The sequence below is a fragment of the Orycteropus afer genome, unplaced genomic scaffold (genome assembly GCF_000298275.1).
Source record: "Orycteropus afer afer isolate SDZICR_OR568_19922 unplaced genomic scaffold, OryAfe1.0 scaffold00131, whole genome shotgun sequence".
Classification (NCBI taxonomy): Eukaryota; Metazoa; Chordata; class Mammalia; order Tubulidentata; family Orycteropodidae; genus Orycteropus; species Orycteropus afer.
This window is the reverse complement of record NW_006921718.1, coordinates 1,391,638-1,407,824: the sequence shown is the minus strand read 5'-3', so window position 1 is coordinate 1,407,824 and position 16,187 is coordinate 1,391,638.

Sequence of the window (16,187 nt, the reverse complement as noted above, 5' to 3'; positions counted from 1 at the left end):
GCAAGCTGGATTCAGAAGAGGACACGGAAAGAGGAATATCATTGTTGATGTCAGATGGATCTTGGCTCAAAGCAAAGAATATCAGAAAGATGTTTACTTGTGTTTTATTGTAAAAGCATTTGATTGTGTGGATCAAAACAAACTGGATAACATTGAGAACAATGGAAATTTCAGAACACTTAATTGTACTCATGAGGAACCTGTACATAGACCAGGAGGCTGTCATTCAGACAGAACAAGGGAACACTGCATGGTTTAAAATCAAGAAGAGAGTGTGTCAGGGTTGTATCCTTTCACCATACTTATTCAATCTATATGCTGAGCAAATAATGTGAGAAGCTGGACTATATGAAGAACATGGCCTCAAGTTTAGAGGAAGAATCATTAACAACCTGTGATACGCTGATGACACAACTTTGCTTTCTGAAAGTGAGAATGATTTGAAGCACTTACTGATGAAGATTGAACAATACAGTCTGCAGTATGGATTAGATCTCAATTTAAAGGAAAAAAAATCCTCACAACTGGACCTATAGGCAGCATCATGATAAATGGAGAAAAGATTGAAGTTGTCAAAGATTGGTTCTACAACCGATGCCAATGGAAGCAGCAGTCAGGACATTAGACAAAGTATAGCACTGGGCAAGTCAGCTGCAAAGGACCTCTTTCAAGTGCTGAGGAACGAAGATGTTTCCTTGAGGATTAAGGTGTGCCCAACACAAGCTATGATATTTTCAATTGCCTCATATGTGTGTGAAAGCTGGACAATGAATAAGGAAGACCAAAGAAGAATTGTTGCTTTTGAGTTGGGGTGCTGGTGAAGAATGCTGAAAGTGCCATGGACTGCTAAAATAACTAACAAATCTGTCCTGGAGGAAGTGCAGCTGGAATGCTCCTTGGAAGTGAGAATGGCCAGGCTTTGTCTCACCTACCTTGGTCATGTTATCAGAAGGGACCATTCCCTGGAGAAGGATGAAATGCTTGGTAAGATGAAGGGTTGATGAAAGAGGGGAAGGCCCTCAACAAGATGGATTGACACAGTGGCTGTGGCAATGGGCTCAAGTATAGCAAGGATTATGGAGCTGGTGCAGGACCAGCCAGTGTTTCATTCTGCTGGGCATAGATGTGTATGAGTTGGAGACAACGCAACAGCACCTAACAACAACGAGGAGCATTTGGCTGCACTGCACTTCTTCCAGGGCAGATTTGTTTGTTCTTCTGGCAGTCAGTGGCATTTTCAGTATTCTTCACCAATATCACCATTCAAAAGTATCAATTCTTCTTCGATCTTCCATGTACATTGTCCAGCTTTCACATACTTATGAGGCTATTGAAAATACCTTGGACATCTTTTGCAGCAGATTTGCCCAGTGCAGTACATCATCTGATTTCTTGACTGCTACTTCCATGGATGTTGATTATGGATCCAAGTAAAATGAAATCTTTGACAACTTCAATCATTTCTCCATTTATCATGATACTGCTTATTGATCCAGCTGTGAGGATTTTTGTTTCCTTTATGTTGAAGTGGAAACCATACTGAAGACTGTGATCTTTGATCTTTATCAGTAAGTGCTCAAGTCTTCTTGAAGGAAGCACGCAAGCAAGGTTTTGTCATCTGCATATTGCAGGTTGTTAATGAGTCTTCCTCCAATCCTGATGCTGTGTTCTTCTCAATATAGTCCAGCTTCCTGCATAAGTTGCTCAGCATACAGATTGAACAAATGTGCTGAAAATATACGACCCAGAAGTATATGCTTCCTGATTGTAAAACATCCAGTATTCCCTTGTTCTGTTCGAACAGCAACCTCTTGGTCTATGTACAGATTCCTCATAAGCACAATTAAGTGTTCTTGAATTCCCATTCTTTGCAATGTCATCCTTAATTTGTTATGATCCACACAGTCTAATGCCTTCACATCATCAATAAAACACAAGTAAACATCTTTCCAGTATTGTTTGCTTTTAGCTAAGATCCATCTGACATCAGCTATTTATTTCTTATTCTATGTCCTCTTCTGAATTTGGCTTGCATTTCTGGAAGTTCCCTATCAATATACTGCTGAAATCATTTTTGAATTACTTTCAGTAAAATTTTACTACTTGTGTGTGATAGTGTCTGAAAATTTCCACATTTTTTTTGGATCACCTTTCTTTGGAATTGGCACAAATATAGATTTCTTCCAGTCAGATAGCTGTCTTCCAAATTTCTAGGCCTGAATGAGTGGGTGCTTCCAGCACTGCATCCATTTGTTGAAACATCTCAACGGGTATTCTGTCAATTCCTGGAACCTTGTTTTCTGCCAGTTCCTTCAGTGCAGCTTGGACTTCTTCCTTCAATTCTATTGGTACTCAACCATATGCTAGTTCCTGAAATGGTTGGACATTGACCAATTCTTTTTGGCACAGTGACACTGTGTATTCCTTGTATTTTCTTTTGATGCTTCTTGCTTTGTTCAATATTTTGCCTATGGAATCCTTCAATATTGCAATTCAAAGCTTGAATTTTTCTTCAGTTCTTTCAGCTTGAGAAATTCCAAGTGTGTTCTTCCCTTTTGTTTTTCTAACTCCAGGTTGTTATATATATATAGATGTATGTTGTTTTTGTTGTTGTTATGTGCCATCAAGTAGGCTCCAACTCATAGTGACTCCTCCTTGGGTTTCCAAGGCAGTATCACTATGGAAGTAGATTGCCCAATCTTCCTTCTGAGGAGTGTCTGGTGGGTTTGAACCACCAGCCTTCTGGTTAGCAGTCAAATGCCTTAGACACTATGCTGCCAGAACTCCCATATATGTATGTATATGTATATATATGTATGTATATATACCTATATATATTCCTTTTGAAACAAAATTGGTCCATTCGGCCCAAGCTTTTGGATGAGGTCAAGTTAGAGAAGACTAACTAGAAGAAGAGATGCCTGTTCTGATCCTGAAATATGAATAGGAATAATCCAGGCCAAGAGGGAAGAGGAAGGAAGAAAGTGCATGGTCAATTTGAAAGAACTGCAAGACAGTTAGAGAAGAGAGTTGAAGGGACCAACCACATCTTTTTGCTGAATCACCAAACAAATTTCTGATTATTGACAGCACTCTCCTGATACCTTGATAACAAGATAAGGACAATGTTATACAGGTGTCATATTTTAGTTGTCAGAAAGGATGGCCTCTGGGAAAATTAGCTCTTCCAAAAAGAAGATCCCAAGAAAGAGTTAGAAGTACAATAGATTTATTGAGGAAAAGACAGAGGGGAAAGGGAGTGGGAGAAGTCTGTGTTGTCTTTTCTGTAATACAGGTCTGACACCTGTGAAAGAAGAGGCAGACAGAAAGAAGGTAGAAGCCCTGGTCATGTAGTGCCTGAATCATTTGACTGCTAACCAGAAGGTTGGAGGTTCAAACCCACCAGCCACTCCTCAGAAAGATTGGGCAATCTACTTCCATAGAGATACCATCTCGGAAACCCAAGGAAGGGTCGCTATGAGTCAGATCTGACTCAAAGGCACTGAGTTTGGTTTGTTTTTTTGGTTAGGGTAGGAAGAGCCACAGAGTGAAATACAACTCTGAGAAAATCTTTGCTCAACTAAAAAGAGCTCTAGTGCAATACTTATCCATGGAAGAGACTATATTGGGAAGAAAGGGCCAGACCCTCGTATACCTGCTGCACTCAGTGACTGGCTGGGGCTGCCAGGTAAGAGCACAGATTTGGCTCAAATAAGCAGATACCCAAGGTATAACTACACATCTTGTGACAAGTTCTCTCTTTAACCTCTGTCACTGCAACAACTTCACTGGAAATTTCACAAATCAGACTTCCAGTTTATGTATAAATTTCATGTGAATTTAACTAGTGTCTACTTATTGCTAAGAGTATTCATTATTCAGTCTCCAACTTCTAGGCCTATAAAGTGGAAGATAAGAACCATGTTATGGCAGATTTAGCCAGATAATATCCAGTGGAACTCTGGCTTCTTGGTATCCTTTCAATTTGCCTGTCCTTGGCAAAAACCTCTCTGGCTCATTGTACATTACATGGCTGCCTTTTTCATCCCAAATTCAGCCCTTTCCGTTAGTTGTGCATCTTGTCTAGGTGATCCAGACATCACATTCCCTCTAGGTGTGCTTCTTGGTGTCTCTTCATCTAGACTGGAGAAGGAAGCTAAAAATCATGTGTTTTAATGTTATGACAATAAGCATTCATAAAGAGATCTGAGGTAATTTACATAAAAGACGCATCAGTAACTGGAAGATACCAGCAGATACTTTAATACTCCTTCTCCCAGGAATTCTTTGTTGCTGAGGAGTTCCTTAACACATGTTATGGAAAACATGGATCAATAATTTGAACCTTTCAGATTGCATATTGTTATTATATATATATATATATATATATAGTAGGAATGAAAATGATTCATGAAGGGCGAGCATTTATATTATTTGTGTGCACTAGCTGCCTCATGAAGACTATAAGTTCATACATCTCTGAAATTCTTTTCAGGACATAAAGGCAAGTTAAAAGTTTTCATTTTCCTTCCTTATTCCAGGGCACATATAATGAATGGGATAAACAACACACCTGAAATGTACACGAACTGATTAATGTAAAACAAATTCTGCTCTGTAACTTGCACCCCCTCCCCCCAAGAAAAAGACCAACAAACCTGCTCAGGTGACATACATCTTGATATTTCTGTTGCCTGAATACAGAACATGACATTCAGACATGTTCCATCTCTGAGACTATTATTATTCAGCCCTTACATTGCAGAACAACATTCCATGGTGTCACAGATATATTTTTTCTGCAGGATTTTAATTTTGTCAAAGCACATTCAATGTTTTCTTGCCTTCACTTTGACTCAAGTCGTATAATCTTCAGAAACATGATATTTTAAAACAAGTATTCAGGCACATATCCTTCATGGGAACTGAGTCAAACTGTTAAATATCTAAGCAAATAGGTTTCATGAAAATGAATTTATAGTTTCTAAATGCAAGGATGGTAATGAGAAGGAAGTATGTACAAGAATACTGAGAAATAAGATCAGAGAAGTTGTTCCTTCTCACATACTGTCATACTATCTGAAGGGACCAGCACCTGCAGAAGTATATCATGTTGGTAAAATAGGGGGGAAAAAAAAGAAGGAAACAAAAAAGGGGAAGACCCTCAACAAGATGGATTGACACATTAGCTGCAACGATGAACTCAAGCAGAGATTGTGAGGATGGCACAGGATGTGGCAGTGTTTGTTCTGTTGTATATAGGGTCGATATAAGTCAGAGCCAACTCAATGGCACCTAACAACAATGACAAAGGTTTTCATTGGGGCAAAAGAAATGGACTCAGAAGTGAAAAGTTCACCTAAAATGCTGTGACATTTAATTTACAGTTAGATGCTGGAGGTTTTCCCAATTAATTAATGTGTGGTTAAAGCCCAGTTAGAAATTTAATCTAAGACCTGTGCCTAGTTTAGGCACAAATGTATAACGTGAGACTCCCATATATTTCTTCCCTGCTAGCCTCCCACAGTGCCCCACAATTACACTCTGATTGTATTCACAATGCTCTTGGCCATATCTGTGAATCGAAATTAGTGTATATGTGTATAAGTGTTGACACCTAAGTAAGAAAAATATTCTATGGTATCTAATTAAAAAATAAATAAACAATCAAAGAATAACATAATAAAACAGACCAGATAAGGCCTTTAGAGCCTGAACCTCAAGATATACATATGTAGATGAGCTCTCTAACCCAGCTAAATGGTAACTCCTTTTGCTTTAGAATTGTTCTGCTTCAAGTGTTTATATAATTACTCCATTCTTTTGCTTGGGGGTGTTTGGGTGAGATAATTCAACTAAATGTTAAGACATCAAATGAACAAATAGAACTGCAATTGACTGGGGAAGATGCCAGCACTGAGTATCATTATTAAGGTTATAGGTTTTAGGAAAGATTGAATTAAACACTGATTATATCTAAACACACCAGTGGGAATGTTATTAAAGAGTCTTTGGAGAAATTTTCTTTTTTTGACATGCGGCAAGTTTTTATTGCTTTTAATAATGATGTTTAATGGGTTACTTAATGTGAAAGGGATATTATTGTGGATTTAAGTTTTTCTTTTCCTTCCCTGTGAAAGGTGGATGGAAAGAAAAGATAAAATTGGTAGTCAGTCACTAATTTAGTTTAAGGGAAATAAAATTCCAACAACATAATTTCAGAATAGTATTTATATAGCAAAAACTTGAAGAAGTATTTGTTATTTCATTAATATTGTCAGTACTGGAGGATCACCTTCATCCATCCCAGATTTGACTGTAAAATTTAGTCAAAAAGATTGAGCTGAAAATCCTAAACATCAGATGAACATGTTGATATGTAACTGTGGATCTAAGGATAAATCAAAGGTGAAGATGGAGGTGGAAAACTTCAGTGTAACTGTTACATGTTGTGACAAAGTAGAAATAATGCAACTGAAAAATGGGAGTCTGACTCGAAGGCACATAACAAGAACAGCAACACACACACCAAGAAAACAAAACTCACTGCCATTGAGTTGATTCCAACTCATAGTGACCCCTGTTGGGTTTCTGAGGCAGTAAATCTTTATGGAAGTAGATTGTTCCATCTTCCTCCTGCAGAGCAGTTGCTGGGTTTGAACTACTGACCTTCTGATTAGCAGCCAAATGCCTTATCCACTACACCACCAGAGCTCTTTCATATATATATATATATACACATACACACACACACACATACATATACATATACACACACATACATACAATGGTAAGTAAACATTAGAATAAAAAATACAAATTTTGCAAAGCATGATATTCTTCTCCAGAGAATGGTCCCTTCTGACAACATGACCAAAGTAAGTAAGGTATAGTCTGGCCATTCTCTGGCCAGTGGAATTCTAAGGAGTATTCCACTGCATTTCGTCCCAGACAGATTTATTAATTCTTCCGGCAGTCCATGGTATTTTCAGTATTCTTCACCAACACCACAGTTGAAAACCATCAATTCTTCTTGGGTCTTCCTTATTCGTTGTCCAGCTCTCACATGCATATGAGGTGATTGAAAACACCATGGCTTGGGTTAGGTGCATCTTAGTCTTCAAAGAGACATCTTTGCTCTTCAGCACTTTAAAGAAGTCTTTTGCAGCAGAATTGCCCAGTGCAATAAGTCATCTGATTTCTTGATTGCTGCTTCCACTGGTGTTGATTGTAGAACCAAGTAATATGAACTTTTTGACAACTTCAATCTTTTCTCCATTTACCATGATGCTGCTTATTGGTCCAGTTGTGAGGATTTTTTATTTTTTTATGTTGAGGTGTAATCCATACTGCAGACTGTAGTCTTTAATCTTCATCAGTAAGTGCTTCAAATCATTGTCACTTCAGCAAGCAGAGTTGTGTCATCTATGTAGAGCAGGTTGTTAGTGAGTTTTCCTCCAACCCTGATATTCTTCTTCATATAGTCCAGCTTCTTGGACCATTTGTTCTGCATACAGGTTGAGTAAGTATGGTGAAAGGATACAACATTGGCACACTCCCTTCCTGATTTTAAACCTTGCAGTATCCCCTTGTTCTGTTTGAACAACAGCCTCCTGGTCTATGTACAGCCTCTTCATGAGTCTAATTAAGGGTTCTGGAATTCCCATTCTTCTCAATATTATCCATAATTTGTTATGATTCACACAATCAAATGCTTTTGCATAGTGAATAAGACACAAGTAAACATCTTTCTGGTATTCTTCGCTTTCAGTCAAGATCCATCTGACATCAGCAATGATATCCCTCATTTTACCTCCTCTTCTGAATCCAGCCTGCCTTTTTGGAAGTTCCCTATCAATATACTGCTGCAACTGTTTTTGAATTATCCTCAGCAAGATTTTACTTGTGTGTGATATTAATGATATTGTTCAATAATTTCCACATTCTGTGAGATCACCTTTCTTTGGAAGGGGTATGAAAGTAGATCTCTTCTAGTCAGTTGGCCAGGTAGCTGTCTTTCAAATTTCTTGGCATAGATGAATAAATGCCTCCAGTGCAGCATCCATTTGTTGAAACATCTCAATGGGTATTCTGTCAATTCCTGGAGACTTATTTTGCACCAATTCTTTCAGTGCAGCTTTGACTTCCTCCTTCAATACCATTGGTTCTAGATCATATGCCACCTCCTGAAATGGATGAACATTGACCAATTCTTTTTTGTACAATGACTCTGTGTATTGCTTCCATCTCCTTTTGATGTTTCCTGCATAATTAAATATTTTGCCCATAGAATCTTTCAATTTTGCAACTTGAGGCTTGAATATTTTCTTCAGTTCTTTCATCTTCAGAAATACTGAGTGTATTCTTTTCCTTTGTTTTTCTAACTCCATGTCTTTGCACATTTCATTATAATAATTGGCTTTCTCTTCTTGAGCTGCTCTTTGAAATCTTCTATTCAGCTCTTTTATCCTGTCATTTCTTCCATTTGCTGTAGCTACTCTCCATTCAAGAGCACGTTTAAGAGTCTCTTTTGACATGCATTTTGGTCTTTTCTTCCTTTTTTGTCTTTTTAATGACCTTTTGCTTTCTTCACGGATGATGTTCTTGATTTCATCCAACAATTCATCTGGTTTTTGGTCACTAGTGTTCAATGTGTCAAATCTATTCTTTAGATAGTCTCTAAAATCAAGTGGAATATAATAAAGGTCATATTTTGGCTTTTGTGGACTTATTTTAATTGTTTTTAGCTTCAACTTGAACTTTCATATGAGCAACTGATGGTCTTTTCCACAGTCAGCTCTTGGCCTTGTTTTGGCTGAAGATAATGAATTTCTCTATCACCTCTTTCCACAGATGTAGTCGATGTGATTCCTGTGTATTCCACCTAGTGAAGTCCATGTGTATAGAAGGCATTTATGTTGTTGAGAAAGGGTATTTGCAATGAATAAATTGATGGTCTTGCAAAATTCTATCATGTGATCTCCAGTGTCATTTTTATCACCACAGCCATATTTTCTAACTACTGGTGATTCTTACTTGTTTCCAACTTTTGCATTCCAATCATCAGCAATAATCAACACATCTTGATCACATATTTGGTCAATTTCAGACTGAAGAAGTTGGTAAAAATCTTCAATATCCTTGTCTTTGGCTTTGGTGGTTGGTGTGTAAATTTGAATAATAGTAGTATTAACTGATCTTCCTTGTAGGTGTGTAGATATTCTCTTATTACTGACAGCATTGTACTTCAGGATACATTTTGAAACATTCATTGTGACAATGAATGCCACACCATTCCTCTTCAATATGTCATTATTGGCATGGTAGATCATATGCTTGTTTGATTCAAAATGGCCAAAACCAGTCCATTTCAGCTCACAAAGCCTAGGATATTTATCTTTATGTATTCCATTTCATTTTTGACAACTCCCAATTTTCCTAAATTTGTACTTCATACATTCCATGTTCTGATTATTAATGTATGTTTTCAGCTGTTTCTTCTCATTTTGAATCATGCCACATCAGCAAATGGATTTCCCGAAAGATTTATTCCATCCACATCATTAAGGTAAATTTTACTTTGAGGAGGCAGCTCTTCCCCAGTCATATTTGAGTACCTTCAGACCTCAGGGCCTCACCTTCCAATACTGTAATAAACAGTGTTTCAGGGCTGTTCATAAACTTTTCCAGTAATATAATTGTTTCACTGCTATTCATAAGGTTTTCTTTGAGAAGTGGATGGCTTCTTCCTTCGTCCAAGTCTGTCTTAGTCTGGAAGCTCCACTGAAACTTGTCTACCTTGGGTAACCCACTGGTATTTGAAACACTGGTGGCTCAGCTTCCAGTCTCACACCAACATATAAGCCACCACAGTATGACAAACTGACAGACAAGTGCATGTTTGTAGAGCTTGGAATTTCAGACTCACTCAGAGCTGTATGTCTTTAGGTAAGTCAATTGGCATAACATACTACACAAAACATCGTTCCATATCCTACTTTGGCAAGTAGTGACTGGGATCTTAAAAGTTTGCAAGCAGCCATCTAGATGCAACGATGGGTCTCTCCTTGTCCAGAGCAAAGAAGAATGAAGAAAACCAAAGATTCATGGAAACAATTAGTCCAAGCAGCTGGTACACCATGTGATCCTCAGCTTATCTGACTATGAGACCAATAGAACTAGATGGTGCCCAGCTACCACTGTTGACTACTCTGAGGGGGATCTATGTAGGAGATCCTGGATAGAGTGGGAGAATAATGTGGAACAAAACTCAAAATCATTTAGGAAAAATAAATAAATAAAAGGGACCGGGTTTGCTGGTCTAATAGAGCCTGATGAAACCACTGAGACCATGGCCTGTAGCTGTCCTTCAGGTCTGGAACTGAACCCACTCCTGTGGTTTCCAGCCAAACAAAAGTTGGGCATATGTGGTGAACATTTGCACTAGGTAGGTACACTTCTTGGAGAGGACAATCATGAGAGAATGCACAGGGAGACAGCTCAGGGGGAAAGAGTGCATGGAGAGATGGATACAGGGAAGAGGGAGGAAGTGGGAGGGGAGCTGTTGCATTTTGGTAAATTGTAGTTGATGTCATGAGACAAAGTGTATGTGAACTGCTGTATGGAAAGTGAATTTGCTCTGTAAACTTTCATGCAAATGACAATAAAAAGAAAAAAAAAAAAAGATACATTTGACATCAGCAATTATATCACCCATTTCCTGACCTCTTCTGAATCCAGCTTGAATTTCTACCTCTTGTCTTTCAGTGTATCACACTCTGGTGGCTTGCGTGTAGGTATGATGCTAGAATATATTCTACCACATTTTCAAATACCAACAGGATTACCTGCAATGCAAAGCAGAGCTTCCAGACTGAGATAGACCAAGAAGAAAACCCTGGGGATCTGCTTGCAAAATTACCCATTGAAAACCTTACAAACAAAGACAGAACGTTTTATGATATAGTGCTAGAATATGAGCCCCTCAGGTTGGAAAGTACTCAAAATATGACTGGGAAGAGTTGCTGCTTCAAATAGAGTCTTTTAATGATACAGGAGGAGTAATGTGTTTGGGACCTTCATTTACTGATTTGGCAATGACTTAAAATGAGAAGCAACAGCTGTAAACACCCATTAATAATGACAGTATGGAATTTGCAAAGTATGAATCAAGGCAATTGAAAGTAGTCAAAAGTGAAATAGTATGCTTGCAGATCAACATCCTAGGCATTAGTGAGCTGAAATGAACTGGTATTGGTCATTTTGAATTTGATGACTCAAGGGCATCTAACAACACCAACATCACTACACCAAGAGCAACACATGGAAGAAGAATAGTATTGTATTCCTCCTCAAGAAGAACACTTCAAAATCTATCATGAAGTACAATGCTGTATGTGATAGGTTAATATCCACAAGAGTATAAGGAAGATTATTTAATATGACTATTATGCACAAACCATGAATGCCAAAGATGAAGAAATTAAAGATTTTTATGAACTGCTGCAGCCTGAAATTTTTCAAATGTGCAGTCCAGATGCATTGATAATTACTGGTGTTTGGAATGCAAAAGTGAAAAACAAAGAAGGATCAGTGGTCATAAAATTCAGTTGTGTGATAGGAATTATACTAGAGATCAAATGACAGAATTCTGCAAGACTAATGGAAATAATAGTTTTTCAACAACACAAATAATTATATACCCAGACATTGCTGGATGGATTCCACAGGAATCAAATAGATTACAACTGTGCAAAAAGACAATGGAGAAACTCAAACATCAGTCAAGACAAAGCCATGTGCTGACTAGAAAATGCTATTGATTGCTTGTTTGTAAATTCAAGTTGAAACTGAAGAAAATCAAAGCAAGTCCATAAGAGCCAAAACATTATTTTGAATATATGCCACTTGACTTTAGAGACCATTTCAAGAATAGACTTAAAACAATGAACATGAATGACCAAAGATCAGAAGAATTGTGGGATGACATCAAGAATATGAGGAAAGTAAAAGGTTAAAGAAAATCAAGAAAGAAAAAAATACCAAAGTGGATGTCAGCAGGGACTTTGAACATTTCTCTTGAGCACAGAGTAGCTAAAACAAACAGAAGAAATGATGAGGTAAATGAGATGAATAGATTTCTAATGGTGGCTTGAGAAGACAAGGTAAAGTATTATAGTGAATTATGCAGTGACCTGGAGTTAGAAATCCAATAAGGAAGAATATGATTGGCATTTATCAAGCACAAAAGACTGAAGAGAAAATTCAAGCTTTGAGTTGTAATACAAGGATTCTTTGAATTGTGAGGTAAGGATGTTTTGGGAAAAAAAAATGGAATGAGGCAGAAAGGAAGATAGAAGGAATATACAGAATCACTATACCAAAAAGAATTGGTTGGCATGCAATCATTTCAGGGGGCAGCATAGTATCAAGAACTGTTGGTGTTGATGGAAGAAGTATAAGCTGCACTGAAAACAATGGTGAAATACAGGTCTCTAGGAATTAACATAAGACCAATTAAGATGCTTCAACAAATGAATACAATGCTGGAATGTATGCAAGTCAAGAAATTTGGAAAACAATGACCTGACCAAGTAGGGCATCCATTACAAAGAAAGGCAACCAAATAGAATATGGGAATTATAAAACAATACTAACAATATCACATTCTAGCAAAATTTTGCTGAAGATAATTTAAAAAAAAAAATGCATTGACAGGGAACTGCCAGAAGTTTAAGCCAGAATCAAAAGAAGGGATGGAACAAGGGATCTCACTGCTTATGTCAAATAGATGTTGGCAAAAATCAGAGCATACTAGAAAGATGTTCACCTGTATTTTATCAATCACGCTGTGGTAGCTAATGTTATGTATCAATTTGGCTGGGCCTTGTTTTGAGTAGCTAGGCAGCTGGTGGTAGTTATTCCCCATGATGAGATTGGCAATCAGCTCCATGGATTGCCACAGCTGCCTACTGTGAGCAGCTGAGTAGCTGCTTTAGGGATGTGGTCTTTTTTCCCTATATAAGGAGAAGCTTTGGAAATGGTCTTTAGCTTTTTTCATACTTGAATCTTCCGTGTAGCTGAGCTATTGTTCAGCAGCCTGCTATGTTGTCTGTTGATCTTGGGACTCTTAGTGGACTTTAATCAATGGTCTGCTGTGCGGTTTGGTAATATTGGGACTGTGTCATTTTTATTAGTCAGCCTTGGGCTTGTCAGCCTCAGCAGCCAGCAGCTGCCTAAATCAAGAAAGCCCCAGCTCCAGTGGGCTGGGAACAAGAGGCAGAGCCGAAGCCCGGGTCTGGAGGCTTTCACCCAACCCCTGGAACCTGGTACTTTGAACTCAGACTTCTAGCTTCCAAAACTATAAGAGGATAAACTTATGTTTGTTAAAGTCACCCATTTGTGGTATATTCCTTCCTGTTAGAGCAGCACTAAATCAAAAAGCCAAACTCACTGCCGTTGAGTTGATTCAACTCATAGCAACCTCTCCTTGGGTTTCTGAGGTGGTATCTCTACAGAAGTAGATTGCCCAGTCTTCCTTCTGAGCAGTGGCTGATGGGTTTGAACTGCCAGTCTTCTGGTTAGCAGTCAAATGCCTTAGGCAGTACACCAGACAGGAGCTCTGGTGACATAGTGCCTAAGGCATCTGACTACTAACCAGAAGGCTGGCAGTTCATACTCACTAGCCATTCCTTGGAAGGAAGGTTGGGCAATCTACTTCCGTAGAGATACCACCTCAGAAACCCATGGAAGAGTCGTTATGAGTCGAATTGACTTGATGGCAGTTTTAGAGCAGCACTAGGTAACCAAAACACATGCTAAGGCTTTTGACTGTGGATCATAACAAATTATGGATCAACTTGTGAAGAATGGGAAGTCCATGACAATTAATATGCCTCATGTAGAATCTGTACAGGAATCAAGAACCATTCTTTAAAAGAACAAGGGGATTTGCATGTATCAAAATGAAAAAAGTTGCATCCTTTTACCTTACTTATTCCATCTATATTTTGAACACATAATCTAAGAAGCTGGACTAGATGAAGAAGAATGAGCCATCAGGATTGGAGGAAGATTCATTAACAACCTGAGATATGCAGATGACATAACTTTGCTTGCTGAAAGTGGGGAGACTTGAATCACTTTCTGATGAAGGCAAAAGACTACAGCTTCCAGTATGGATTACACCTAAACATAAAGAAAATGGAAATCCTTACAACTAGACCAATATACAGAATCAAAATAAATTGTGAAGAAGTTGAAATTGTCAAGGATTTCATTCTTCTTGGATCAACAATCAATACACATGGTAGCAGCAGTTAAGAAATCAAACAACATATTGTACTGGTCTAATCTGCTGCAAGGAGCTCTGGTAGCATAGTGCCTAAGGCACTTGACTGCTAACCAGAAGGCTGGCAGTTCAAACCCACCAGCCACTCCTCGGAAGGAAGGTTGGGCAATCCTACTTCCATAGTGACACTGCCTCAGAAACCCAAGGCGGGGTCGCTATGAGTCGGGCCTGACTTGACAGCACATAACAACAACAACAACAAACTGCTGCAAAAGACCTCTTTAAAATGTTGAAAAGCAAATATATCACTTTGATAACTAAGATATTCCTGACCCAAACAATGGACTTTTCAATCACTTCATATATACAAAAGCTGGATAATGAAAAAGAAGACTAAAGAAAAATTAACCTTTTCAAAATGTTGTTTTGACAAAGAATATTGAATATGCCATGACTGCAAGAGAACAAACAAATTAGTCTTGGAGAAAGTGCCACTAGAATGCTTTTTTGAAATGAGGATGGGGAGACTTTATCTTACTTTGGACATGCCATCTGGAGGAACCAATTGCTGGAGAAGGACATCATGCTTGGTAAAGTAGAAGGTAAGTGAAAAAGAGGGAGATCTTCAGTGAGATTGATTAACATAGTTGTTGCAAAAATGGGCTCAAAGGTAGCAACAATTGTGAGGATGGCGCAGGACTGGGCCACATTTTGTTCTTTTATATGTAGGGTCACTATGAGTTTTAGCCCACTTGATAGTGCCTAGGAACAACAACATGCATTTTTTTGTCTGTGATTATTTTTTTAATCTAGCATATTCTAAGCTTTTCCTTGCTGTTTAAAAGTTTTATAATCACAATTTTAGTGATTGTTCAATATTCCATTGCTTATGTGTATCATAAGTTATTTAACTACATCCCTAATGTTGAATATTTGTTTTCATATATTAATATGTATAAATCTTCAACAAATATGATGTGCATTAGTGTTATTTCTCCTGTAGCAATTTTAAAACATGGACCCTAAATCCTCCTGTCTAGAGATGGGGTCTATGTCTCTCTCCTTGAATCTAGGCAGAAAGAACATAGCCAGTTTCTAGACCTAGGCCTTAAGAGACTGACAGCTTCCTTTTTCTACTTCTTGAGACTCTCAGTCTTGGAACTCAGCCCCCATGCCTTGAGAAATCCCAAGCAACATCTGGAGTGGTCCATGTGGAGTAGTAGCTCATGTAGAGAGAGCCACATAGATAGGTAGCCCTAAGATTTCAAGCCCAACTAACCAATGATATAAGTCAGCCATCTAGGAAGTGCATTTTCCAGCCTCTACTCAAGCTGCCCCAGCTGAACTAAGTGGAGATGGCATGAACCTTTCTTGCTAAGCCCTCCTCAGACTGCATATTCTTGAGCTGAATGAGTAATTGTTGTTTTAATCAACTAACTCAATAAATAACCAGAACAATTTAAGTTATCTACCTCTAGTGGCATAGTGCCTAGGGCATTTGACTGCTAACCAGAAGGCTGGAGGTTCAAACCCACCAGCCGCTCCTCAGAAGGAAGTTTGGGCAATCTACTTCTGTAGTGATACTGCCTTGGAAACCCAAGGAGGGGCTGCTATGAGTCGGATCCGAGTCTATGGCAGTGAGTTTTTTTTTTTATTTTTTTTAAGGATTTATTTTTTTTTAATCAAATATCAGATGGTGGAGGATTTCTATTTTTTTTTTTTTTTAAATTGTGATTTGGGTGAAGATTTACAGAGCAAATCACTTTCTATACAACAGTTCACATATACTTTTGTCTCATGTTATTGACCACAGTTTACCACAATGCAACAGCTCCCCTTCCACTTCCTCCCCATAGTTACCTCTTCCCAGTGTCCATCCCTCCATACACTCCTGCCC